Source organism: Hyla sarda, chromosome 1 (assembly GCF_029499605.1).
Source record: "Hyla sarda isolate aHylSar1 chromosome 1, aHylSar1.hap1, whole genome shotgun sequence".
Lineage (NCBI taxonomy): Eukaryota > Metazoa > Chordata > Amphibia > Anura > Hylidae > Hyla > Hyla sarda.
Window position 1 is genome coordinate 96,554,234 of NC_079189.1, and position 26,084 is coordinate 96,580,317.

The 26,084-nt window shown below is 40.7% G+C and overlaps 1 protein-coding gene across 3 annotated transcripts in view; it reads left to right on the forward strand.

The window, feature by feature from the left end:
- Positions 1-16,092: 16,092 nt before the first annotated feature.
- Positions 16,093-26,084, forward strand: part of CRACD (capping protein inhibiting regulator of actin dynamics) — a 192,041-nt gene continuing 182,049 nt past the window's right edge. For all 3 annotated transcript variants that reach the window (XM_056558411.1, XM_056558383.1, XM_056558387.1), the window contains exon 1: positions 16,093-16,285. The gene's annotated coding sequence lies outside the window, so the exon portion shown is untranslated. The remainder of the gene's footprint in view (positions 16,286-26,084) is intronic.

A 26,084-nucleotide genomic window follows, 5' to 3' on the forward strand; every position in this document is an offset into this window, starting at 1 on the left:
AATTTTTATCACAATTTTATTTTTTTTAATTTAGAACATTTTGGTTTAATCTATTTAGTTACTCAATTTTACTTCATTTTTACAAGCTACATTTGTATATGTAGCAGTCTGTGTGCAAATGTATTAAATTTATAATGGGTATAAATTCTTTATACCACAAAGTGGCGGCACAAAGGGGTTGTGTATATACATTTCCACTGCTGATATGAAAATATTATCAATATGCAGTCACACTAATGTAATGTTAAAAAACACACTTTGATAAGCAAGGTACATATTTATGTATGACCGATAAGGGCGGAGGTCCTGTGTCCCCTGTTTCTCATCACAGCATGACCATGAAAAAAAGGAGTCTACATGTAGCAGTATATGAACATACATGCTATCATTTCATACAGAGTTTATGGGATTAAAGGGGTTATCCAGGAATAGAAAAACAGAGCTAATTTCTTTCAAAAACCTCACCCCATCTGTCTCCATCTGGCTTTGGTTCTGCAGCTCAGTTCCAATAAAGTGAATAGAGCCAAGATGTAATACCACACACAACCTGGGGACAAACGTGGAGCTGTTTTTGAAAGAAATTAGCTCTGTTTTTCTATTCTTGGATAACCCCTTAAGTGCAGCTGTTAAGTTATAAACACTTGTTAAACTGGTGAAACATTGCAGTAGGGTCTAACAATCATAATCTGGGCATACCTCTCCTCAAAGATTTGGAAGCTTTATTTATATATAAAAAAAATGTTTAAATTGTCCAAAAATGTCAGAGAAGCATGTTCTGGGGTCTGTTATACTCTGTGACTGCAACACCTCTCTTCTGATGTCCTGCAACACCTCTCTTCTGATGTCCTGCAACACCTCTCTTCTGATGTCAGACATGTTATAAAGCAAGTAGCTGTGCAAACTTATGAATAGTTTTGTTGGGAAACATTCAGTATAATTGTTGAGTGAAATCCCTGCTTATCCCGACCTTAGGAGTCCAGTGCACAGTCCTAGCCTGTGACTGACTGCTATGTCTTTATGCATGCTAATATAAGAAGGCTGCAAATCATTAAGACCACCAACTAGATTCCAAAGGTCAGATTGAACGGGAATTTTACTTAATAGATTACAATTTAGTCTGAATCGTTTCCAACAAAACTACATAAATCTTCTCAGCTCTTGTTCTATAACATGGCATCATTTTAATAATCATTTTATTAATATAGCACCAACATATTCTGCAGAGCTGCGCAAAGCTTGACAACAATCACATAGTGAGCCTTAATGGGAACATGGACCAATCTAAATTCAATATTGAATACTATGTTTTGGAGTTTAGGAGGAAACAAACCAGAATACCCAGAAGAAACCCACATTAACACCGGAAGAACCTATCATTTCCTTGTAGATGTTGCCCTTGGTGGAATTTGAACCCAGGACTCCAGTGCTGCAAGGCAACAGTACTGACCATTGAGCCACGATAAACAACATTTTCATTTGAACAGGTTCCCTTTTTAAAGGGGTATTCCAGGAAAAAACTTTTTTATATATATCAACTGGCTCCAGAAAGTTAAACAGATTTGTAAATTACTTATTTGCTTCTAAACTGGGCTTTTCCCGAGACAGGTGTCATCAGAGAGGACTTAGACAGAAAAGAACAACCTTATCTTCAGAAGCTCATAATTACTGAAAGGGTTAAAAAAAAAATTATAGAAGTAATTTACAAATCTGTTTAACTTTCTGGAGCCAGTTGATATATAAAAACAAGTTTTTTCCTGGATAACCCCTTTAAGCTCTGTTCATACTGGCGACATAGCTATAAACGCAGATCCAAAGGGACCACATAATTACATTAATGCCTTCCCACGTGTATTTACGTCCTCTGCAGGCTCCCACTGTATGATGCACACGCTCAGCAGCTGAACGCTCATCATACCCAGTGGCTTCCAGTTGCTAATAGCCGATGGGGCTGATGTCCGGCATTAACCCTTTAGACGCCGCAATCAAAGTTGCCTAAATGCGGTAAATCCCGTTACCCGGCTAGCTCAGCGGGCTGATCGTGATTGCCGCGGCATCCCAATCAGCTGAGTGGACAGCGGCAGGTCTCTTACTTTCCTCCCTGCCATCCGATCAGTGCTCCAACTTGCTATCAGCCATGCCAGGCTGAAGCAATGGAGCACCAATAACAATGATCAATGCTCTCCTATGGAGAAAAAAAAGGAATACATGTGATTTAACACCTTCCCTAATTAAAGTTTGAATCATCCCCCTTTTCCCATTTTTCAAATAAAATAATCTTAATAACTGTAGTCAATGGAGTATATTAAGAGCAAGGTCTTGTCACCAGTGGGGTACCTCAGGGATCTGTACTGGGACCAATTTTGTTTAATATCTTCATTAGTGATATTGAAAAAAGTCTCGATTGGTCTTTTTGCTGATGACACAAAGATATGTAACAGGGTTGATGTTCCTGGAGGCATACGCCACATGGAAAAGGATTTAGACAAACTAGAAGTATGGTCAAAACTCTGGACACTGAAATTTTATGTGGCTAAGTGCAAGATAATGCACCTGGGGCGTAAAAACCCAAGGGTAGTATATAGAATATTTGACACAGTCCTGACCTCAGTATCTGAGGAAAGGGATTAAGGAGTAATTATTTCAGAAGACTTAAAGATAGACAATGTAATCGAGCAGCAGGAAATGCTAGAAGAATGTTTGGATGTATAGGCAGAGGTATAAGCAGTAGAAAGGGAAGTGCTCATGCCGCTGTAAAGAACACTGTAAGACCTCACTAGGAGTATTGTGTCCAGTTCTGTAGACCGTATGTCCAGAAGGCTATAGATACTCTAGAGAGAGTTGAGAGAAGCGCTACTAAACTAATACATGGATTGCAGGATAAAACTTACCAGGGAAGGTTAAAGGACCTTAACATGTAAAGCTTGGAAGAAAGAAGAGAGAGGGGATATGATCGAAACTTGTAAATACATAAAGGGAATCAACACAATAAAGAAGGAGAGCATATTAAAAATAAGAAAAACTACCACAAGAGGATATAGTTTTAAATTAGAGGGACAAAGGTTTAATATCAAGTGTTACTTTACTGAGAGAGTAGTGGATGCATGGAATAGCCTTCCTGCAAAAGTGGTAGCTGCAAATACAATGAAGGAGTTTAAACATGCATGGGATAAGCATAAGGCTATCCTTCATATAAGATAGGGCTAGGAACTATTGATAGGATTCAGATTATTGGGCAGACTAGATGGGCCAAATCGTTCTTATCTGCCGACACATTCTATGTTCTGCCCTTAAAAATTTTTGCCGAGCTTTAAAAATCTCTGTATCATACCTTTCCCCTTGCTCACATTGTGTGAGCTCCCAGCAGGAGAAAGTGGGTGTTCCCCAGCAGGCTCAACATCACTGAAGCCTGAGAGAGCTATGCCTTCATGCATTCCTAAGTTTGGTCTCCTGCTAGGCCAGTGTAGTGAAGAAAATGGTTCCCTGTGGCCAAATGTGTCCGCACAGCTAATCAAAAGTGCGGAGTCATCAGAGGCACTGTGATTGGCTGCTCGCTCTGTTCAGTATTCTACACTAGCTTTTCATTGACATATTTCTCTCCACCCCGATCTCCTCGCTCACAGCGGGATGTAGCAAAGTATCTGCTGTGAGAGTGGAGAGATCGGGGTAGAGATGCGGGGATCCTGTGCACATTTCACTACACCATTCTATGGGCACATTTCACCCCTAGGGGCCAAGTAGTAGCGCTGCTGGAGGGATCTAGGGGCCAAGTAACAGCGCTGCTGGATATATTTCAAAGCGTGACTCTCACATTTCACCCCCATCTCCGTGCACTCTACCTCGCTGAGTAGAGGGGATCTCGGGGCCAAGTAGATTTGGGGAGATTTGGTGGACTGCGAAGGCTCATAGCGATATGTGTCTGGGCAAAGTAGGCAGGGGACTGCGGGGCCTTCTCCAACCCCCTCCTCCACCGCTTCTGGCTGCAATCAGAGCCAGGGGAGAGGAGGCTGGAGATGCTGCCCCGATGTCACAATCAGGAGAGAGTTTGCAGGGGGCACTGCAGAGGCTCATAGTGGGAGGCAGGGGACTACAGGAGCTTCACATGCCTTTTCCTGGAGAATGCCTCGATGTCACAATAGGCCCAGCTGCTACTCTCCGCTCTCACAGCGGGAGAGACTGGGGATAATTCGTTTTTTTATTACAGTGGGGAGAGACAGCTGGGACTGTAGCGTAATGTGTCCGCTACATCCCCGTTGTCCACAATGTCCAGAGGAGCAGCAGGGATTGTAAAACAAATTTGGCCAGAGCAGCGCTGCTACTTGGCCCCTGAGATCCCCTCTACTCAGCAGGGTAGAGTGCACGGAGATCGGGGTGAAATGTGCCCAAAGAATTGTGCCCAGGATCCCCACATCTCTGCCCCGATCTTTCCACTAACAGCAGGGGGGATAGTCTGCTACATCCCGCTGTGAACATGGAGATCAGGGTATAAAGAAATTTGTCCATGAAAAGCTAGTGTGAAATACTGAACAGAGCAAGGCTGCACCCCAACCCCCCCCCCAACAACCAATAGTAATGGGTGGGTGTAGGCGACCATTTTCTTCACTACATCGGGAGGAGACTAAACTAATTTTTTGACTTGCAGCAGGGAACAAGGTTGAGAATTTTAGCAGAAAGTAAATAGCAAAGTGTCTTATAATTACATAAGGAACGATATATTAGAAGTTAAGTTTGGTTAGAGGTACTCTTTAAGTTCTATGCTGTTTTTACTTCATAAATATGTGGTTTTTAATAATGTAGCCTATTACAAGTATTTAGTGGTTATGTTCTTTAGTACAGCTCATTAACTGATGGTATTAATACTTTTTATGTGAAAGATGCTGTGGTTTATCTTATTATTGAACATGGAATAATGCATTGTGTTAAGAATATTAAAATACTGTTACAACAAATGCACTTGTAATGGCCTGTGCTGTTTATAAGTGCTTTTAAAAAATAGTTCTAAAATAATTTGTTGATTTTAAAGTAGCAATACCACAATGCGTGACCACATACCTAACAGAAGTCATTGGTTTGTGAACAAGAAATGAATATACTTTACAGTGTTTTGTTGTGATCATCTACCCATGTATAGTCAGACCACACAAAAAAAACTATGTACAGTGACCCCCCTGACCTACGATGGCCCCGACATACGATAATTTCAACATGCAATGGCCTCTCAGAGGCCATCGCATGTTGAAGGCAGCATCAACATACGATGCTTTTGTATGTCGGGGCCATCGCATAAACGGCAATCCGGCAGGGCAGACTGCTTCAGCTGCCACCGGTTAGCCGTTTACAGTGCCCCGTGTGCTGCGGTGACCATCACTTACATGTCCTCGGGGCTCCGGAACGTCCTCTTCGGGATCCCCTGCATCGCCAGTGCTCTCCGTCGTTGTCGCGCACGCCGTCCCGTCATCCAATAGGAGCGATGTGTGTAGTGGCGTGATGGTGTCGACGGAGAGTGAGGATCCTGGGGAAGAAGACGCCCGTCGCGTCGGGGACGCGGTGACAGCGATGGAGGGCGACATCCAGGGCAGCGGTGACTGGTCCAGAGCGGCGGGGACATGTGAGTATAACTTCCTATTCTTTCCATTGCACGGATCCCTCAACATACGATGGTTTTAACAAACGATGGTTCATTCTTAACGGATTACCATCGTATGTTGAGGGACCACTGTACAATACTGGGCACCAGTGTACAAGATATAGTGGAGCTGGAGAGGGTTCAAGGATGGGCAACCAGATAAATAAGGGGGATAAAATGCAGGGCTGTGGAGTTGGACGAAATTTTGGGTACCTGGAGTCGGAGTCGGCAAACAATGCACCGACTCCTACTAAATTTAGATTGGAATGTCGCAATTCACAAAAAGTTATAATTAATGACTTCTCTACTGTAAGAATAAAGACCAATGCATGAAGTGTCTCATGTAACCGCAAAACGAACTTGTTAAGTGACCGTGAAGAAGCATGCTTTTCATGTGCTTCACTATATGGCACGCAACGCACAATTAGGAGCGGCAATACTTTCCATAGTGTTGTGTTCTGCTGTTACAGGGAACCCATGGGTAACCTAGCCTCTCACTGATAAGGGATTAAGTAAATATGTTTTTTTGCAGGACTAGAGACTCTTGTATAAGTGAAGGGAATGGAGGGTCAATAGTTCAAGACTGAAGCTGTAAACCATTGGGAAAACTGCTGCCATTCAGCTAAGGCTATAAAAACTTGTAAACTCCGATTGTTAGCTTAAACTTTAAACATGACTATGGCATTCTACTAGGGAAATCATGTTTTATAATAAATGCCCCTTCCTGGATCCTCCCACCGCCCTATCTTCAGCAGCAGATCAGCACACAAAAAGGAGAAGGCAGCAGCTTCTGCCCAACTACCTCTCTCTGCTAGAAGAGCTTAGAAGAACTTAGTGGGCTTAAACTGTTCAGTACAGTAGGCTGTTGGCTTCCCAGCCAGTAGTCCTGTGGTAATGACATGTATGTTGAAGTCCAATAAAGAAAGAATTCAAGTGCACTCACCACGTAGACTGCTTCTTCGTTACTTTATTTCTTGTCACAAAAAGACATAATGCAGGGAGACGACATATAGGGGGTGTGCGTGGGCACACCCCCTATATGTAATCTCCCTGCATTATGTCTTTTTATGACGAAATAAAGTAACAAAGAAGTAGTCTACGCGGTGAGTGCACTTGAATTCTTTCTTTATTGGATTTGTGCATAAGTGTTGTATCTTCTATTAAGTCTTGCACCTCCACTGCTTATGTGAATCTATTGCTGCATTGTGTCTACCTGAGTAATAATCCACAGGTGTGTGAAGTAGCAGTGCCAGGCTAGCTGTTTCTCCCTTACTATTGACATGTATGTTGCCTTTCTTTCCTTCAAGGAATGTATAAAAAACATTTGCATATTAATACAGAGGAGTCGGGGAGTCTGAGTTGGAAGTACAAAAAACTGCGGAGTCGGAACATTTATCTACCGACTCCACAGCCCTGATAAAATGACTACAGTACCCAGAAAGATTATCAGAATTAAGGTTATTTAGTTTAGAAAAAAGAAGGCTTAGGAGAGACCTAATAACTATGTATAAATATATCAGGACAGTACAGAGATCTCTCCCATGATCTATTTATACCCAGGATTGTATCTATAACAAGGTGGCATCCTCTACGTCTAGAGGAAAGAAGGTTTCTAAACCAGCAGAGACGTGGATTCTTTACTGTAAGAGCAGTGAGACTATGGAACTCTCTGCCAGAGGAGGTGGTCATGGTGAACTCTGTAAAAGAATTTAAAAGGGGTCTGGATTCATTTTTGGAGAATAATAACATTACAGGTTATGTATACTATATTTATAGGGACAGAAGGTTGATCCAGGGATCTATTCTGACTGCCATATTTGGAGTCGGGAAGGAATTTTTACCTCTAGTAAGAGTTTTTTTTTGCCTTTCTCTGGATCAACTCAGTAGGGACTCATTAGGGATATACAGTAGGTTGAATTTGATGGACTTTTTTCAACCTTATGAACTATGTTACTATGTAATTCCTGCAATACCCAAGGAGCAAGCCAATCCAGATGTCCCACTTCACTTATAGGATCCCCTGTGGGACTAGGGTGGCCCCAGTTAAAAGCTATTCCATGTTTAACATCTAGTAGAGGGGCACAGAATACAAGGGGATAGATAGGTTGGAGGTGCTATTACTAGTAAAAAAAAAAAAAAAAAAAAAGAGCAGACCGTCAATGTAAGAGTGTACCACTGAGAATAATATGAGCTGGGTATAAAAAATTGTTCTTAAATAATATTGGGATGATTTATATTCTAAAGTAGCAAAACCACAATGTGTGATCACACACCGAACAGAGAAGTAATTGGGGGAGATTTATCATTGCTTTTAGAGCATTTTTTTCTCCATGTTTTGGTGCAGTTCAGGCGCAAGCAGCATATTTAGTGACTTTTATGCATCTTTTGATATAGAAAGTTTCACTCTTTTTGCCTACCCGTAGAACTATTTCTTTTTGACCATGCAGTGGTCACGTATTTATCATTTGCAACTTTTGTCAAAAGTTGCTATTTTGTGCGCAAAGGTACTTAGTTAGGCGCAAAGCTACAAAACCTACCAGTAGGCGTGAGAATCACTTCTACCTTCTGCAATTCAACCTTTAACTTCTTGGGGACAACAGCGTCCCACTCCCCTTCTATGACACGCGACCAGGAGCTGAGTGCGGGTCATAGCTGGGTGGTCTTGGCGGCTATCTGCCACCAGTACCCATCTCTAATGCCAGACATCACCGATTACGGTGATGCCCAGCTTTAACCCTTTAGACACCGCAATCAAATTTGATTGTAGTGTCTAAAATGCAAGTAAAAATGTCCCGACAGCTCTGTGAAAGTAAGTAAAAACACCTAACCTGCCAAAATCAGGACACAGGAAATTGTCTAACCTGCCAAATTCAGGACCCGGGAAAGTTTTCCACCGGAGTACCCCTTTTAAAATGGACTTGGAAATAGTTTTATGTCCATTCTTTTCTGTAAATATAGCCTAAGTGAAAGGAACACAAATACCCACTTCTGTGCAGCCATGACTTTTATCAATATTCTAGTAACAATTGTGACTCATTTTTGGCACTCATCAAATTTTTGCAGGGAAATGGGTTGTGGTTTCCATAGAGTAGGTATGGCCTCGAAGTATAATTCTGGGTTCATTTGTATTTTGGTCAGTATTTTTAGTCCAAAACTAGAAGTGGGTGTAAAACACAGGAAAAGGAAGCAATCTTTTCATTATAGTTTTTCTCTAGCTTCCACGCCTGGTTTGGCTATAAATACTGACCAAAATACTATGTGCGAACTTAACCTATATCATATTTATTAAGAGGAAAGCCAGAAAGTGGTGCAAACTTTCAGACAGTCTAAAATGTGCCAAAACGACTCAATGGTGTGTGCCATTTAACCCCTTAGGGACCAAGCGTTTTTGCACTTTCGTCTTTTCCTCCTTACCTTTTAAAAATCATAACCCTTTCAATTTTACACCTAAAAATCCATATGAGGGCTTATTTTTTGCACCACCAATTCTTTAATTTTTTTTTTATAATATTTTATTGTTTTCCTCCACATACAGACATCAATAAGAACATACATTGGAAAACCTATTTTACAAATAACCTAACCCCAACCCGCCACCCCCCCCCTCCTCTACCCTCCCATTCCTCCCCCCCCTAGTCCCCCTTTTGCCAACCATCTCAGTTAGCACTCCCACTCCTTCCATTCCAGAAAGATCTTCCTTCCTTTCATTGTTCCTCTATTACTTATTGACTCATAGATTTAAATTTTTTCCACCACACTATTCCATTCTTTTATATTAATTCCGTTGGGGGAGAACCATTTTCTGAGGATGCATATTTTTGTTATACCTAAAAGTTTATTGACTTATCTTTTGTTGCTATTTGTTGCTCTATCTTAGTGTATATTTCTGCCCATAATTTCTGTATCTGCGGACAACCCCAGATCATATGGAACAAGTCAGCATCCCCACCTTTCGGGCAGTCAGCCTCATCCCTCTTGCCTATACTCTGCAGAAATTTTGGGGTATAAGGGAGTGTATGAATTATTTTTATTAATGAGATTTTATGATTCTGGTTTGTTGATGCCTGGTTGATATTATCAAACACTTCTTCCCATTCTTCTTCACTAATAGGTCCTACTTCCAGAGCCCACTTATCCTTTCTTTTAGTTCCCTTGCTATTTAGTACTGCTTTCACTACCCCCTTTATAAACTTCCCCCACAATTTTTTGGTATTCCCTTGGATGCTAAAAATGTTCTCCATCAATACATGTGTCTCCATTACCCACCTTGGGTTATTCCTATCCTTCTCCCAAGCATTACACACCTGTACGTATTCAAAACATTTACATCTTCTTATTTTTTGTTTCTCTACCAACATATGCCAATCTATTATGGATTTATCTGTGACAAAATTCTTAATTCTACTAACCCCATATTTTTCCCAGTTCACGTATTCACGTAATTTTATATATTTCTGGGAAATTCGCATTTCCCCACACCTTTGTATAAATTAAACTTCCCTTTATCTTCAATATTTTCCTCAAACCTTCCCATGTTTTATTAAATACTCTCACTATGTGTTTTCTACTTAAATCTTCATCTTTCAATCTCCCTCCTTCCACTAATTCAAACACACTCACCTCAGTGAGTTCTCCATTCCTGAAGAACTTTTTTAAAGATTCTCCTTCTTTTCCCATGAAGTCTATTTGTGCAGCAAAATAATACCACTTTAACATAGGGATACCCAGTCCTCCTTCTTTTAATCCAAATTGGGATTGCTCTAATTACATGTAGTGACATCAGGAGCAGTACCATTTTTGCCATCAATATCCTATCCGCCATATTAACCGGAAGCTTATTCCAAACTGTAACTTTCTCTCTAATTTTATTTTTCAAAGGTATTAAATTTAAATGTGTAAAATCTGTGATCTCCTTAGAGCTTTTAATCCCTAGGTAGTCGATACTCCCTTCCCTTTGTACTATGGGAATCCCTGCTATATCTACCTGTCTCCCCTCTTCTAATAACAAAAGTCCTGCTTTGCCCCAGTTTATCCTAAAGCCTGAAAATAACCCAAACTCTTCTACCATATTAATAACTCCAGCAGTTTTCTTTTCTGGGTTTTTGATAAATAGTATTAGATCGTCAGCGTATAACAGTATTCTCTCATCCTTCCCTTTTATGCCAAACCCCTCAAAACTATCCGAATCCCAAATTTTCTGTGCCAGGGGTTCGACAAAATAAGGCAAATAGCATGTGGACAGGGGGCACCCTTGTCTGGTCCCCTTTTGCATTTCCACTCTACTCCTGGTGATTCTATTATTTAAATTAATCTTTGCCGTTGGAGCATTATACAATATCTTCACAGCTTTCAAAAATGTCTCACCTAAATTAATAAACTGTATTACCTTAAAGAGAAATCCCCACCCTACCCTGTCAAATGCTTTCTGCGCATCTAGTGACAGGATGGAGTGCATGTTAAGATAGACTCTTCTGATGTTACTATATATATTTCTATCTGGGACAAATCCTTTCTGTTCTTCCCCTACTAATCTTCCAATCAGTCCCTGAAGGCGCCTAGCCCATACTTTTGCATAGATCTTTTGATCTGTATTTAACAGGGATATCGGCCTAAACAAATCCATATCAAGGCTATCTTTTTCCTTTTTTTGGGATCAGAGTGATTATTGCTTCCGACGTTGACTGGTACAACACGCCTCTCTCTGAGGATTCATTAAAAACTTCAAGTAATAATGAGAGTAGTGGGTTCCCGAATGTTCTATAGATTTCAAATACCATCCCATCTGACCCAGGTGCAGAATTCCGTGGAAACAAATTCAGTGCCATTCTGAGTTCTTCTAGGCCGATATCCCTATCCAGTTCTCCTTTTTCTTCTTCCTTCCAGACAGATACATTAAGTTTTTTTCAAGTATTCCTCTGTTACCCTCCTCTTTCTGTCCTCCTTTTGTGTATAATTTTTGGTAGTATTCCAGCACTGTTTTCGATCTCTACGGGGTCTCTCACCTCCATTCCTTTACTATTTTTAAGTACATACATGCTTCTGTTATTATTTTTTTGACTTTTAATCATACCTGTCAATATTTTATTGTGGTTACCTGTCTCTGCATGAAACGTTTGGCCCCTAAAAAAAAAGTGTGTTGTGCCTTTTCCATTACCATTTATTTTATTTTTTTATACGTTTCCTGTATCGTGGCTAATTTTTCCCTATTTTCTATGGTGGGGTTACTTCCATATTCCCATTCAGCTTTTTTAATATTTTTTTTTAACTCCATCTCTTTAAACTTACATTTCCTTTTAAATGTAGCAATATTTCTGCAGAGTATTCCCCTAAGAAAACATTTTAGGGCATCCCAGACAATAATTAAGTCCGCCGAACCTTTATTTAAGGGAACCAATCATCAGATTTTACCCTATATAACGCTTGGCAAAGCGTTATATAGGGTAAAATCTTTATTTTCACCATTCCCGGGGGATGCTCCTGCCCCCAGGGATGGTGAAGATATGAAGTTATAAACTAGTCACCGCCGCCGCCGTAAGTAGTCCCCTGGGCGGGGAGCTCTTCTCACCTACTCCCGTTATTCGGCCGGCAGCGATGCCCCCTCCGCTTGATTGATGGGCAGCGTCATCGCTCTGCTTTGTCTGTTCAGTGAGCGGAACAATGACGTGGCCCATCAATCAAGCGGAGGGGCGTCGCTGCCTGCAGAAGAACGGGAATAGGTGAGTGGAGCTCCCTGCCCAGGGGACTACTTACGGCCATGGTGGTGACTAGTTTATAACTTCATATCTTCACTATCCCTGGGGGCAGGAGCGTCCCCCGGGGATGGTGAGGACAACAATTTTACCCTATATAACGCTTTAACAAGCATTATATAGGGTAAAATCTGATGATTGGTTCCCTTTAATTCCCCAAAATGTACTAATCTCCTCTTACTCCTCCCACAACCTCCTCTATTGTCAGCCAGTGTGGATTAATATACATGCTCCTCACCACTCCTGTCTCTTTTTCCCTCCTATACAGTGATGCCGCTTTATGCGTTAAATTAAAGCAGGAATATGCTTTCTCGCAGGGGTGTAGTTCTCGACAAGCATCCAGCCAACCCATCTCTTGACACCATCTTTTAAGTTGAGTTGATCTATCTGGAAGTTTTTTCCCCTGCCAGTCCAATTCCCCATCCATCACTCCATTTAAATCTCCCATTATGTATAGGTAGAAATGATCCATATCTTTAATAAATTCTATTAATTTCTCAAACACCTCAACTGCAAATGGAGGGGGATGTAAACAAATGCAAGAACAGGTTTTTTCCCCTTCCCAGACAGCTTGTAAAAAAATATCTTCCTCTCCCATCAATAGCAGATCTTGATACTTAAATATCTATCCCCTTATGTATTATAACCGAGACCCCAGAAGAGCAAATCGAATATGTAGAATGGAATGTCTCCTTGGCCCACCTACGTGCCAGTAAACCCACAGTATCTTTTGTAAGGTGGGTCTCGGTTATACATATAATTGTCGGGAGATAGTTGTTAATCCTATCAAACATTGCCACGTTTTCTTCTATCCTTATTCACCCATATATTCCAAATGATTATCTTACTTTCATTCCTCACAGAAATTTCCTTTTTCCCTTTCCCCTCTTACCCCCATCTGCACGTCTTTCCAGATGGAAAGAGAGGAAAGCTGAGGCAGCCAGAGTTTACCCCCCTTCCAACCCCCCCCCCCCTTCCAAAACCCCATTCCCCTACCCCCATTCCCCTGTGGACCCACATCCTCTATGTGAGTCTCTTGACTTCACTGACTCCCTATCAATCCCATCCCGACTCTCCCAACCCACCCCCTGTACACCTCCCCGCCCCCCCCCCCCCCCCCCGAAAAGAAAAAAACTAAAATTTAAGCCTTGACCTTCTAGCCATTTAAAAACTTCCACCCTGAAGTCAAAAAATAAGTTTCTACCTTCATACATTATCCTCATTTTTGCCGGGAACAGTAATTCTACTTTGTAATTACATCAGTCATTTTACACAAAAATCTACGGCGAAACGGAAAAAAAAATCATTGTGCGACAAAATTGAAGAAAAAACACCAGTTTGTAAATTTTGGGGGCTTCTGTTTCTACGCCGTACATTTTTCGGTAAAAATTACACTTTATCCTGCCCCCAGGGCCCAGGGATGGTGAAGATATGAAGTTATAAACTAGCCGCCGCCGTAAGTAGTCCCCTGGGCGGGGAGCTCTTCTCACCTACTCCCGTTCTTCGACCGGCAGCGACGCCCCCTCCGTCCATACGATTAAAAGGATACTCCTCTTATATAGGTTTGATTTTGTCGTAATTTTGGAGAAAAATCATAACTACATGCACGAAAATTAATACATTTAAAATTGTCCTCTTCTGACCTCTCTAACTTTTTATTTTTCCGCGTACAGGGTGGTATGAGGGCTAATTTTTTTGTGCCGTGATCTGAAGTTTTAATCTGTACCATTTTTGTTTTGATCGCTTTTTATTCCTTTTTTTATGGTGTGAAAAAAAAACGCTATTTCATACTTTGAAATTCTTTTGCGCGTACTCCATTGACCATGCGGTTAAATTTACGATTTATTTTTATAAATCTGTTTATTTTTATTATGTTTATTTATTTTTTATATGGAATTTGGGAAAAGGGGGGTGATTTAAACTTTTATTAAGGAAGGGGTTAGTGTGTGTGTGTTTAAACTTTTTTTTTAACCTTTTTTTCCAACACTTTTAGTCCCCTTAGGGGACTTTTAGGAGGAATCATTTTATTCCTCATACAGATCAATGGGATTACATACAATCCCATTGATCTGTGTGCTTTGTATCATTCAGAGCACAGGAGCCGCCGCAGCAGGAGAGCTAAGCCCTCAGGCTACCTCAGTAAGTGAATGCTCCAGCCCCCCATGCGCGGCCGTGCTGTGCCCCCCCCCCCCCCCCTTTGACAGCAGCGATCTAAAGGGTCAATAGCCGGCTATTAACGCCGGCCCCCAGCTACAGGAATCAGCTGGGGGCCGGCCGGTATGACGCGGGCTCGAGTAGGGAGCTTGCGTCATACCCCGGTAACAGCCATTGGACACGCATAGACGTCCATGGTCGTTATCGGGTTAAAGTGTACCTGTCATTAGCAAAAACTTTTTGTATAATGTAGATAATACCATTATATGTATATTGTTAGTATACATTGGTTACAGAAAGTGTATATTTTTGGGTGAAAAAATGCTGTCCCTGCAGCTATTACCTGTGTGTCTCTGTGAGGAGACCAAATACAGGAAGTGTGGGCAGGACAAACAGAGTTCTGTGCAGGCTCCTGACTTGTCAATCATCCTTCTATGTGATCGGGGCATGTCACAGAGCCTTAGTGTTCAGAGTCCAGCTTGTCCTCAGTGTACAGAGCCCTGCTTGTCCTCAGTGCACACAGCCCTGCTTGTCCTCAGTGCACAGGGCCCTGCTTGTCCTCAGTGTACAGAACCCTGCTTGTCCACCCTTACTTCCTGTATTTGGTCTCCTCACAGAGACACACAGGCATAAGCTGCAGGGACATTTTTTTTAACTAATGTATATTACAAATATACATATAATGTTGTTTTCTACACTATATAAAAAGTTTTTGCTAATAACAGGTATGCTTTAAGAAATTTGGGCCAAATCACCCTGACGTTTTTTTTTTGTACTAGCATAAGAAATACCAGTCTTAAAGTGGTATTCCAATTTAGTTAAAAAAATAAAATAAAAGCTATAGGACAGCCTGCTAGGCTGTAAAATAACAAAACAATGCATACTCTCCTTGCCTGGTCCAGCATTAGAGCTCCAGTCCGCCTGATCCCTCTACTTACCTCCCCGATGACGCACTCTCCCACCTTTGCTAATGACTTCGTGAACACACTGTACCCAGCTGGACGGAGTGAGGTGAGTATGCTTTATTTCCTCATTTTCATTCCTAGCAAGCGCTCATGGTTTTTTTACCCAAATCAAAAAAAAAAAACTTTAAAAAATGTGGCCCATGTGTTTTTTTTCCCCCTCACTAGTTCCTTTTGCCTATGTTAGCCCTATCTTCCCACCTGTACTTTAGCCAGTCTATGAGTTGGTGGCTCATATGGCCGGATTTTGGGTGTCATTCTAAACCAACTGTATGTCATGTTTACTGTACCTGTCAAGGCAAATTTTAATATTGACCATAAGGGCTCTCCTGCTATATCTTATTTTTGGTACCATGGTTTTACTTTAATTTTAGTGACTTTGTCCTTGGCACTGTTCTGTTGCTGCACAGTACAGCACCATAGAAGATGCTGGTGCTATATAAAAGAATAACCCCATTCATTACATACTGTAGACCGCTTGTTTTGATAACATGTCCTTTGTCTGAGATGACAGAGCCATGAATATTATTATTCCCATGTATGAGTGGAGTAGGATGAGCAGTGCACACATTACCTCACTCATCCCCATGAGAATACTGAGGTAAGAGGACTGTGAAAGTGCTGGTCCCTGGATAGGCTGGCTGTGTGTGCCGGCTGCTAGGTGCATGTGACTGCTCTTCTTACATTGCCATGGTGTGGCAGCAAGCATCAGCCATGGAGGCTGCCTGACAGACACACAGGCTGCTGCTGTGGGGAGACTGATAGGAGCAGACAACTCTACTGCACATCTCTATAAGGTAAGCTTGCTTTGTTCTGACAGGAAGACTTTCATTATGTCTACATAGCTCTAGGTGTCTTTATGCAGAGAATTGCATTGTCTGCCCATGCATAGGGATGCTTTCCTGTGACTGTAGAAATGAATATATTGATTTTGCAGTATTGCACTGAAGCTGATGTATTCCTATATTGCCTCTCCAACAATAATATACCTTATCTATATGACCTTTCAATTATACGTATTGTGCACTAGATGTAACCTAAAATGTCAATGTCAATCCCTAAAAAGGTTCTGTGATATCTTTCATGATTGAATGGGTTAAATGCTAATCTTCAAGTGTAAAGGCTTCCTTTTTCTGTATATTCATTGCCAGGCCCCGCCTTCCCTGGGGTGTGCATTGTAGTATATCCAGCTGTGATACTGTGTGTATTAGTGATTTCCTGGGCTGCAGATGACAGCAGCGGTTTATTGTAGTCCGCGTCATGCATCCCCCTATACAGAATAGTAGTCTGGGCATTGCTTGGCTAACCTTGGCAACTGACACAGTCCATTGTGTCTATAGCTTTGTTGGAGCTCCCTGGCTCTATGATACACAAGCTGGTTTGGTGTATTTGTTCTTTGCATCTTGTCTTGCCTTGTCTACACTGGATCCTTATGCCCTTGTCATAGACTACGGAAACCCTCTATACAGCATTTGTCCTCTATATGTACCTCTGTACTGCTTATAGCAGCCATTTCTGATCATTTATGCACAATTTGGTATTTCCATATGTCAGTCTTAAAAAATCTTATGTGTTTTATTTATTTATTTATTTTTTCCCCACTAGTTCCTTTTGCCTATGTTAGCCCCATCTTCCCACCTGTACTTTAGCCAGTCTATGAGTTGGTGGCTGTTATATGGCCAGATGTTGGGTGTCATTCTTCATATAAGCCAACTATATGTCATGTTTACTGTACCTGTGTCATGTATTTTGACTCATGAAATGTGGAAACTAAGGTTCTATCTAAATTATTATTATTAATAATAATAATTATAAAAATAAAGATGCATTCCATTACACAGGACTCCTTTCACCCCACGATGGCTGGCTTTTCAGAGGTATAATGGATAGGCTATATAGGCAGTGGTCTCCAACTTGCAGACCTCCAGATGTTGCAAAACTACAACTCCCAGCATGCCCGGACAGCCAACGGCTGTCCGGGCATGCTGGGAGTTGTAGTTTTGCAAAATCTGGAGGTCCGCAGGTTGGAGACCACTGATATAGGTATCTTTAATACCATATTGTTATGTTTTGCATATTCATGCCCTGAAAACTAGGGTGCAGTATGGCTTATTATTAATAAGAATAAAAAAGGTGCATTTCATTACACAGGGCTCCATCCCCTTGATGTCTGACTTTTCAGGAGTATAGAGGATAGGCTATATAGGTAATCTATATATCATTTTATTACGTTTTTAATGTAAAGTGCCCTGGAATCTGTAGTGCTATTTTAATAATAATTAATAATAATACAAATAGTACATACCATTAAACAGGGCTCCTTACCAATGGTGCCTGGCTTTTCATGGGTATAAAGGAGAGGCTATGTAGGTAATCTTATTTAAATATTATGTTTTGCATTTTGTAACATTTAACTGATACTGTTTTGTAAAATATAATGTTTTGCTATCTGGATCCTCATCGTAGGTACAACACAGGCCTCATTTTGTTTGCACTCTGTATTGTCCTTAAGGCTTCTATAGATCCATATTCTAGTATAATGGAGTGTGTATGTATGTATATATATATATATATATATATATGTGTATATATATATATATATATATATATATATATATATATATAGCAGTGTTTTCCAACCAGTGTGCCTCCAGCTGTTGCAAAACTACAACTCCCAGCATGCCTGGACAGCTGTCGGAGCACTGGTTGGCAAACCATCATATATAGACTACCTCTATGTACACAAACAGTGCCCTTCTTATACCCAACACCAACATTTAGGAAATTCAGGCACAAGAGGTACACTTTTACTGTGAACATGTGTACAACATCCAGTGTTTTTGGTTAAAGAGGCCTCTATCCTAGCAGTCCACACCTGATCTGTCTCACACCTTGAAGATGAGTAATATAGATGTCGAAATAAAGAGTTAAAAGAAACCTAGTATCAGCCTCCTTGCTTTGTGAAAATTTAATGCCTCCTTAATAATGGTTGGGAAACTGATCTGCAAGTGGGAGTGCTGAAGGGGGAAGGGCAGATAGAAAGGGTAAGTGCTGTTTATGGCTGCAGGCGGCTAGTAAATATTCCTCAGCTTATCTTCTATTCATTAACTTGTCAGTCTGCTGTGTGTTCCCCATACATGGCAATAAATAGGGGTGCACACTACGTGTGGCTTGTTTTGCAGGCATCAGTTGTTGCGATGTGAAAATGCGTTAGATAGCATCGTCCTTACTGTAGGCTTTGCAGCTTGTGTTATATAGTAAGGAATAATTCATTGTTAGAGATATTAAACAGATTCTGAAGCAACATAAATCATTGCATATGCTAGTTGTGCAGAAGTCTTCAGAACATTGCATACAACACAGTCAGGCCACATTGAGATCATTTCTTGAATGACATCTGTCAGCAGTGAAAATACATTATATAGGCTCTGTTTGGTTCCTTTGTGTATATATTTTATCAGAAATAATCGCCTTATCTTGTTGGGATATATCAGACTCCCCAGTCCTTGAAATTCTTGGCCCCAATCTACAACAAGGATTCCTCCTTACCATGTGCCATCTGTAATACGGATCTTTTCCTATGTAGGAAAGGATCCTTTGTGTCCCCTAAAGCTCCAGTAACCAAGTGCAATGCCACCGCTACCCCCTTTAGCTACACCCCTGGCAGGTTAGCTTGTCACTAAGTGTCCAATGGCTTCTGTCCCAATGCTTGGTTCCTGCATCACACAAGGACATCAATACAGGTCCAACTCTCTCTATTCATGCTAGTCCCTGTTGAAAAACATTGCAGGATCCCATGATTATTAAAGAGGCACTGTCATTGTTAAAAACTTTTCATATATTGCAGGACTCATTATAATATGACATTTCACAATATACACCTGTTAAAAAAAAAATTACATTTTCACCTGAAATTCAAACTCAAAATAGCCACCACTAGAGGTCGCCTGTCTTTTAGCCAGACAGACTAATCTAGATTTTACAGCATACTGGATACGGGCCATAAAGCATACCGGTATCCAGTATAGGAGATTTCTATTGTGTATGCAAAACTACAGATAAAGGAATAAAGGATGTGTGGACATGCTGGGAGCTGTAGTTTTAAAACAGCTGGAGGCAACACTGCTCTAACACAGTTATTTACAAACATTGCAGCTTCAGTTGTTACTAAACTACAACTCCCAGCATGCTGAAATAGTCAAAGCTTTCTCAGACTCCTGAATGACAAAGAAGTTGATCATACATTCAGGAGTCTGTGAAAGATGAATGACACACATAGTGACAGCTAAGCTGATTAGCATCCAGCTTTACTAGGAGAAGATAAAACCGATAGAACATGTATTCATAAAAATGCTGTACTTTTATCTAAAAAATCCTTGCACTAATTTTATAAAGATCTATTCTTATATTTATACATTTTATCCTGTTATGAATTCACCATAATGTCTTCTGATTACTGCAGGCAAGCTCCCAGTATCTTCCTATGACACAGCATAAAACCAGAGAGGAAAGAGTTACAGAGTAGAGAGTACTGATTGGCTGACTGCACAGGCTTGCTCCTGTGAGGGAGACAGACTGACACGCCCCCTCCAGCCTGCACAATGAAAAAGTAACTCACCAGCAGATAAATGCTTATATCTCTGGATATATAGGTCAGACACATAAAAATTAAATGCACATGATCAGGATTGGGTCCTGAGTAACATATCACTTTTTTTTTTGCACTATGACAGGTACGCTTTAAGTCTCATAGCAGCTAGAGTGCCTTCCCCTACTATTATGGTTTGCTTGTTAGTACTGGGAAGTATATCTATTGGTATAATAAACTATACACATATGACATAAGCATTTTATTTGGCAGTATGCATGGCCCTATTAAAATACAATAAAACTTATAGATCCATGTAATACAGAACCCAAATACAGTTGGGGCACTGAATAAACTGTTTATACTAGCTGATCTGTGCGGATGTGGCTAAATAGAATCACACTTTAAACTGTTGTTTTAGGGACTTACTATTGTGGCTTATTTATAAAGCATCTCCTTGGCTTTACCAATATCTTTTAAAATCATTTCATAGCAGCAAATACCTTTTGTATGATACTGCAGAGGTAAATGTATAATTACATAGGAATAAAACCAAGTGAATACATTTAGTTGTTTTAAATAAGGTTTGCTAGGACACTCACAATGTCCAGCAGTGAATTGTTGTAATGAATTATTACAATTTGTATCATTGGTATTACTATTGGCATTTTGTTACCTAATCCTTACTCTGAAGGTGAATTTGGTCTTTCACAATCTGAGACCTTAGGACAGTGTTTCTCAACCTTTTCCACATTGGGGTACCCCTCAGAAATTCTTATTTATTTATTTTTACCTCGGGCACCCCTATCTACCTAACTTCTTAAAAAAAGACGACAAAAAAATGCTATAAAGAAGCAATGCACAATACCTATATGTCTCTGTTATGTTATGTAGATAACAGCGCTGTCATATTCTGTGACTCAGGTGATATCTTCTCTGTTCAGAGTTGTTTACATTCCCTTTTCTAAACTATGTGGGCAAGACCACATGACAATATTCTCCAGCCAAAACTCATTTCTGCAGAACCTGCCAGACAAATGATTTAGGCTCTGCACTTTTCCAGGACACTTCTTCCCTTTTCTCCACCTATAGGGTTCCAAATAGTAATAATTCCGCTGTATGATGTCACGCATAGTAAAGTGTAACGGGTTACTGTGGAGATGCAGGTTGGTTGGGGAAGAGTAGGTAGGTTGCTTTAGTTGGTATTTTGACCATTACGTAGGTGCCCCAAGCGTGTAGTTCCCTTAGTAAGCTGGCACACCCCCAATAGGTAGTTCCCTCCAGTATGCTTGTTCCCCCTGTAGGTAGGACCCCCTGTATAGAGTTTTCCCCTGTGGGTAGGACATCTTCTAGGTAGGTAGGTACCCCTTTTACAGGAAGTTTACCCCCTCCCCTCAAATGTAGTTTCCTCCCTGTAGGTAGTTTACTCATTCAAGGTAAGACTTCCATGAAGTTAATTTACCTCTTTACCCCCTGAAAGTGCTTCCTTCTCCCTCATAGGAAAAATCCCCCTTGAAAGTAGGACCCACTAAAAGTAACTGATCCCTCCTAAAGATAGTTGCCCCATAGATAAGATTGCTCTGAAAGTAGCTTGTCCCCCCTGTAGGAAGGACCCCACTGAAGGTAGGACACCCCGCCCCATTTGAAGATAGTTTGCTCCCTGTTACCCTGCTTCTTCTTGCAGCCACTAGAAGCCAGGAGCGTCTCTACCTTGTGGACAGGCACAGTGATGTCACTCTCTGTGCAAGTCCCAGAGAAATAGATGCTACCAGCCTCTAGTGGCTTTCAGCTTAGGACACACTTGGACACCATTTTTTTTAAGGCAACAATATTTCTCCATGCCAAAAGGCAAAAATCATTTCCTAGTTATTACAATAACTTTTGTGTATTCAAATATTGCCACAGATGATTCAAAAAGTTATTCATAAGAGGACCGGGTTGTCTTTCTATATTTGTGTATAAAGCTGTGTTAAGTGTCACAGACTTCCTCAGTTTGTGTAACAAAATATTCCATCCCATGTGAACTTCACATTCGTCTATTCCTCTTCTCATGGCACAGTTTTTCTTTGCATTTCCTTGTCTCCACTAAAGTAATTACAATATTGAACAGGTCCCTGCTGACTACACAATAGGCACAGTGATCTCTTGCTGTTGCAATATTATGTGATTGTCTGACTTACTTTTTTATGAACTACGATGCCAATTCCCATTTTAATCAATGGGCGGGAATTTCACAGTTTTTACTGCTAAATTCATGAGACAAAAATCTGTATGAATGTAGCCTATAGCTATACAGTAGAATCTCCCAATAGCGGACACTCATGGGAAATAAAAAAGTGTCCGCTATTGAGAGATGTCCCCTATTGGGAAAAAAGCTCAAAATTCTTCTTAAATGACGGAATACTGTACTGTACTCACTCCACAATGTAATACCTGTAAAACATAATAAAGGGCAATATTACAGTATAATCTCCCAGTATCGTTTAATCTCCCATTATTCCCCCCCCCCCATGTATCATTTCATCCCCCCCTTTTATATCCTGTGCAATCTTATTCCAACGTGCATTGTGCCAAATTATCCCCCCCCCCCCTTACCCCATGTGCCACATCATTTCCCCTTGATCCCCCCCCCCCCTCCCCATGCCATTTCATTCCCTCATTATAGAGAAAATGACTAGAGATGAGCGAACTTACAGTAAATTCGATTTGTCACAAACTTCTCGGCTCGGCAGTTGGACTTATCCTACATAAATGAGTTCAGCTTTCAGGTTCTCCCGTGGGCTGGAAAAGGTGGATACAGTCCTAGGAGACTCTTTCCTAGGACTGTTTCCACCTTTTCCAGCCCACCGGAGCACCTGAAAGCTGAACTAATTTATGCAGGAAAAGTCATCAACTGCCGAGCCGAGAAGTTTGTGACGAATCGAATTTACTGTAAGTTCGCTCATCTCTAAAAATGACCTGCATAACATGGCATACAACAATATCAGAAGTACTTTATGGGCCTGTAATAACTATGGGTGTTGTAGTATAGATAAATAATACCGCCGTGTATCTGAACCCTAACTCATTAATTCACTATTCAATAGAAAAGTAAGTTGTTCTCAGTTGTCTTTTCTATGGAAAAAAGGGTCTACCAAATGAAAAATTACACAGGAAGACCTCTTCATAAGGTGCAACTGATAAACCAGACTGACCTTCAACTGGTTAAAATGTTTCTAATAGTACTTCCGAATTCTGCGAATACACTGCTGTGTTAAGCGAAGTCATGCTGACTCTGTAACTGGGTATAACCTTTACAACCGTATATGATCAATACTTCCTGACCAGCACCTGATCACTTAATAAAAGCCATGTGAGATTTTAGCATATAAAGTAGCAGCTTATAATGTCAAAAATACATTACTGTGCTTTGGAGACCAGACCGGAGCTCCTGCGCTTCATAAGACATCCGGATAGTCTGTTATCTGTAAATGTGTTAAATACAACCCCTGGCAAAAATGATGGAATCATACAAATTAAATATGACACACAATAATGTTTACATAACATTCTGGCTTCATGTAACTTCCTTCAAACAAATTAAAGGAAATTAGTTTAATTCGTCTAATGCAGTTTCCCCAGTTTCCTTAAAGGGAACCAACAGCAGATTTTAGAATATATAATACTTGGCAATGCATTATATACTGTATGCTAAAAATCATTATCCTCACTTCTACTTACCAGCACTTGTTGCTCCGGCCGTGGCCCCACCCGATGGCTTGAATGATGGCTCGCATCATCGCTCTGCTATGTCTGCTTAGGGAGCAGAGCGAAGACGCGAGCCGTCAGTCAAGCCGCCGGGGCGGGGCCACGGCTGGAGCAATGCAGAGCAACATGTGCTGGTAAGTAGATGTCCCCGCCCAGGGGACTACTTGCCAAGCGGCCCGGGGGGGGAGGGGGGACTTTGTAACTTAATATCTTCACTATCCCTGGAGGCACAATTGTCCCCCGGGGATGGTGAGGATAATGATTTTAAAGCGTTAAAAAAAAAAAAAAAAAAAAAATATATATATATATATATATATATATATATATATGCTAAAATCTGCTGATTGGTTCCCTTTAAGGACCCACTTTGGCCTTAAGGACCCAGCTAATTTTCTTTTTTGCATGTGCGTCTTTTCCTCCTCCCCTTCTACAAATCATAATGCATTCTATTTTGCATCTACAGACCCATATAAGAGCTTGTTTTTTGCATCATCAATTTTGGGGTGAAATAAAAAAAAAACATTTAGTAATTTTTGGGGGGCTTCCATTTCTACGAAGTTCACTTTTTGGTAAAAATGTCACCTTATCTTTATTCTTTAGGTCCATACAGTTACAAGTATACCCAATTATATAGGTCTTATTTTATTTTACTACTAGAAAAAATTTGAACTGCACGCACCAAAATTAGTATGTTTAAAATTGTCATTTTCTGACCCCTATAACTTTTTTTTATTTTTTGCGCATACGGGGCTAAATGAGGGCTCATTTTTTGCACCGTGGTCTGTCGTTTTATCTGTACCATTTTTGTTTTAACCCCATAAGGACGCAGGGCGTACCTTTACGCCCTGAGTCCGCTCCCTTTCTGTAACGCAGGGCCACAGCATTTACAAAATGGCGTTTTTTCTTCAATTTTGTCGCACAATGATTTATTTCCCTTTCACCATAGATTTTTGGGTAAAGTGACTGATTATACAAAGTAGAATTGGTTACACAAAAAATAAGCCGGTGCAAAATTTAAAGAATTAAGATTTTTTTTTAAGGTAAGGAGGAAAAACGAAAGTGGAAAAACCCTCAGTTCTTAAGGGGTTAATGGGACTCTTGATCGCTTTAAATTTTTTTATGGTATATGAAGTGGACTTTGGTATTTATATATTTTTTTTATGTGTACGCCATCAAACGTGCGGTTTAGCTAACCTTATATATTAATAGGTCAGACATTTACTCACGCGCCGGTACCACATATGATTAGTTTTATTTTTTATTACATTAATTTATTTTAAAAAGTGGGAAATGGGGGGGGGGGGGGTGATTCAAACTTTTATTAGGGGAGGGGCTTATTCACATTTATTAACTTTTTTTTTTTTTTTTTACACTTTTTACTTTTTTTCAGTTTCATTGCTATGGTCCAAATTAGCTCCGCTGAGCTGCCGGGATGCTTTAACTTTCATGTTAGATGCCGCAATCAAAATTGGTCGGGTTAATGCCGGGCATTGGCCTGATCGGCTGTGCCCAGCATTAACCCTGGGTCCTGGCTGCTGATAGCAGTCAGGACCCGCTGGGTTTAAATCGTTCTCCGCTCATGGGAACACTTTAAATCCCGGTAACGGGACCAGGGCGTACAGGTATGCCCTGCGTCCTTAAGTACCAGGACACAAGGTCATACCTGTTCGCCCTGTGTCTGTTAAAGGAACAAAAACTATGGAATAACAATGCCTAAAAATAATTAACAAAAAAGCTCCTCCATTGGGCTTTTATGACAGCATGAATTCTTTAAGATATGGATGTCACTCATGAGAAAAAATATTCTGCATCAGGGTGGCAGAATATTTTTTCTCTGATCATTTAAAAAAATTGGCTGAGCAGGCACTCCAGCACGTCTGCATAGGTAGGAACCAGAGCGCTTAGGGGACGAGTAAGTTGAGTAGCCAGAGCCATACCCATACTGAAGATTGTGGAGGGTCCTAGTGGTCAGACCCCTCACGATCAGACACATAGAGTAATGGGTATGTTTTTTTCCACAGGTAACACCTTTAAAATTAGTCTGTGTCTCACTGCCCCCCGTCCTTACCTGACATGCCCCCCCATATTATAAGTGAGTGCGAAATGTGATCTTTTCTTCAGGCATCAGTTCATTTTTATCCTATCCTCAACATTCCATGATTGCATTACTTTAGCCTTTTATAACCTTGTTATCTTCTATTTTCATTAGTTTTGCTTTGCTTTTTTTCCAAGGTATATTGTGTTGGGTTTTCTAGCCTGAC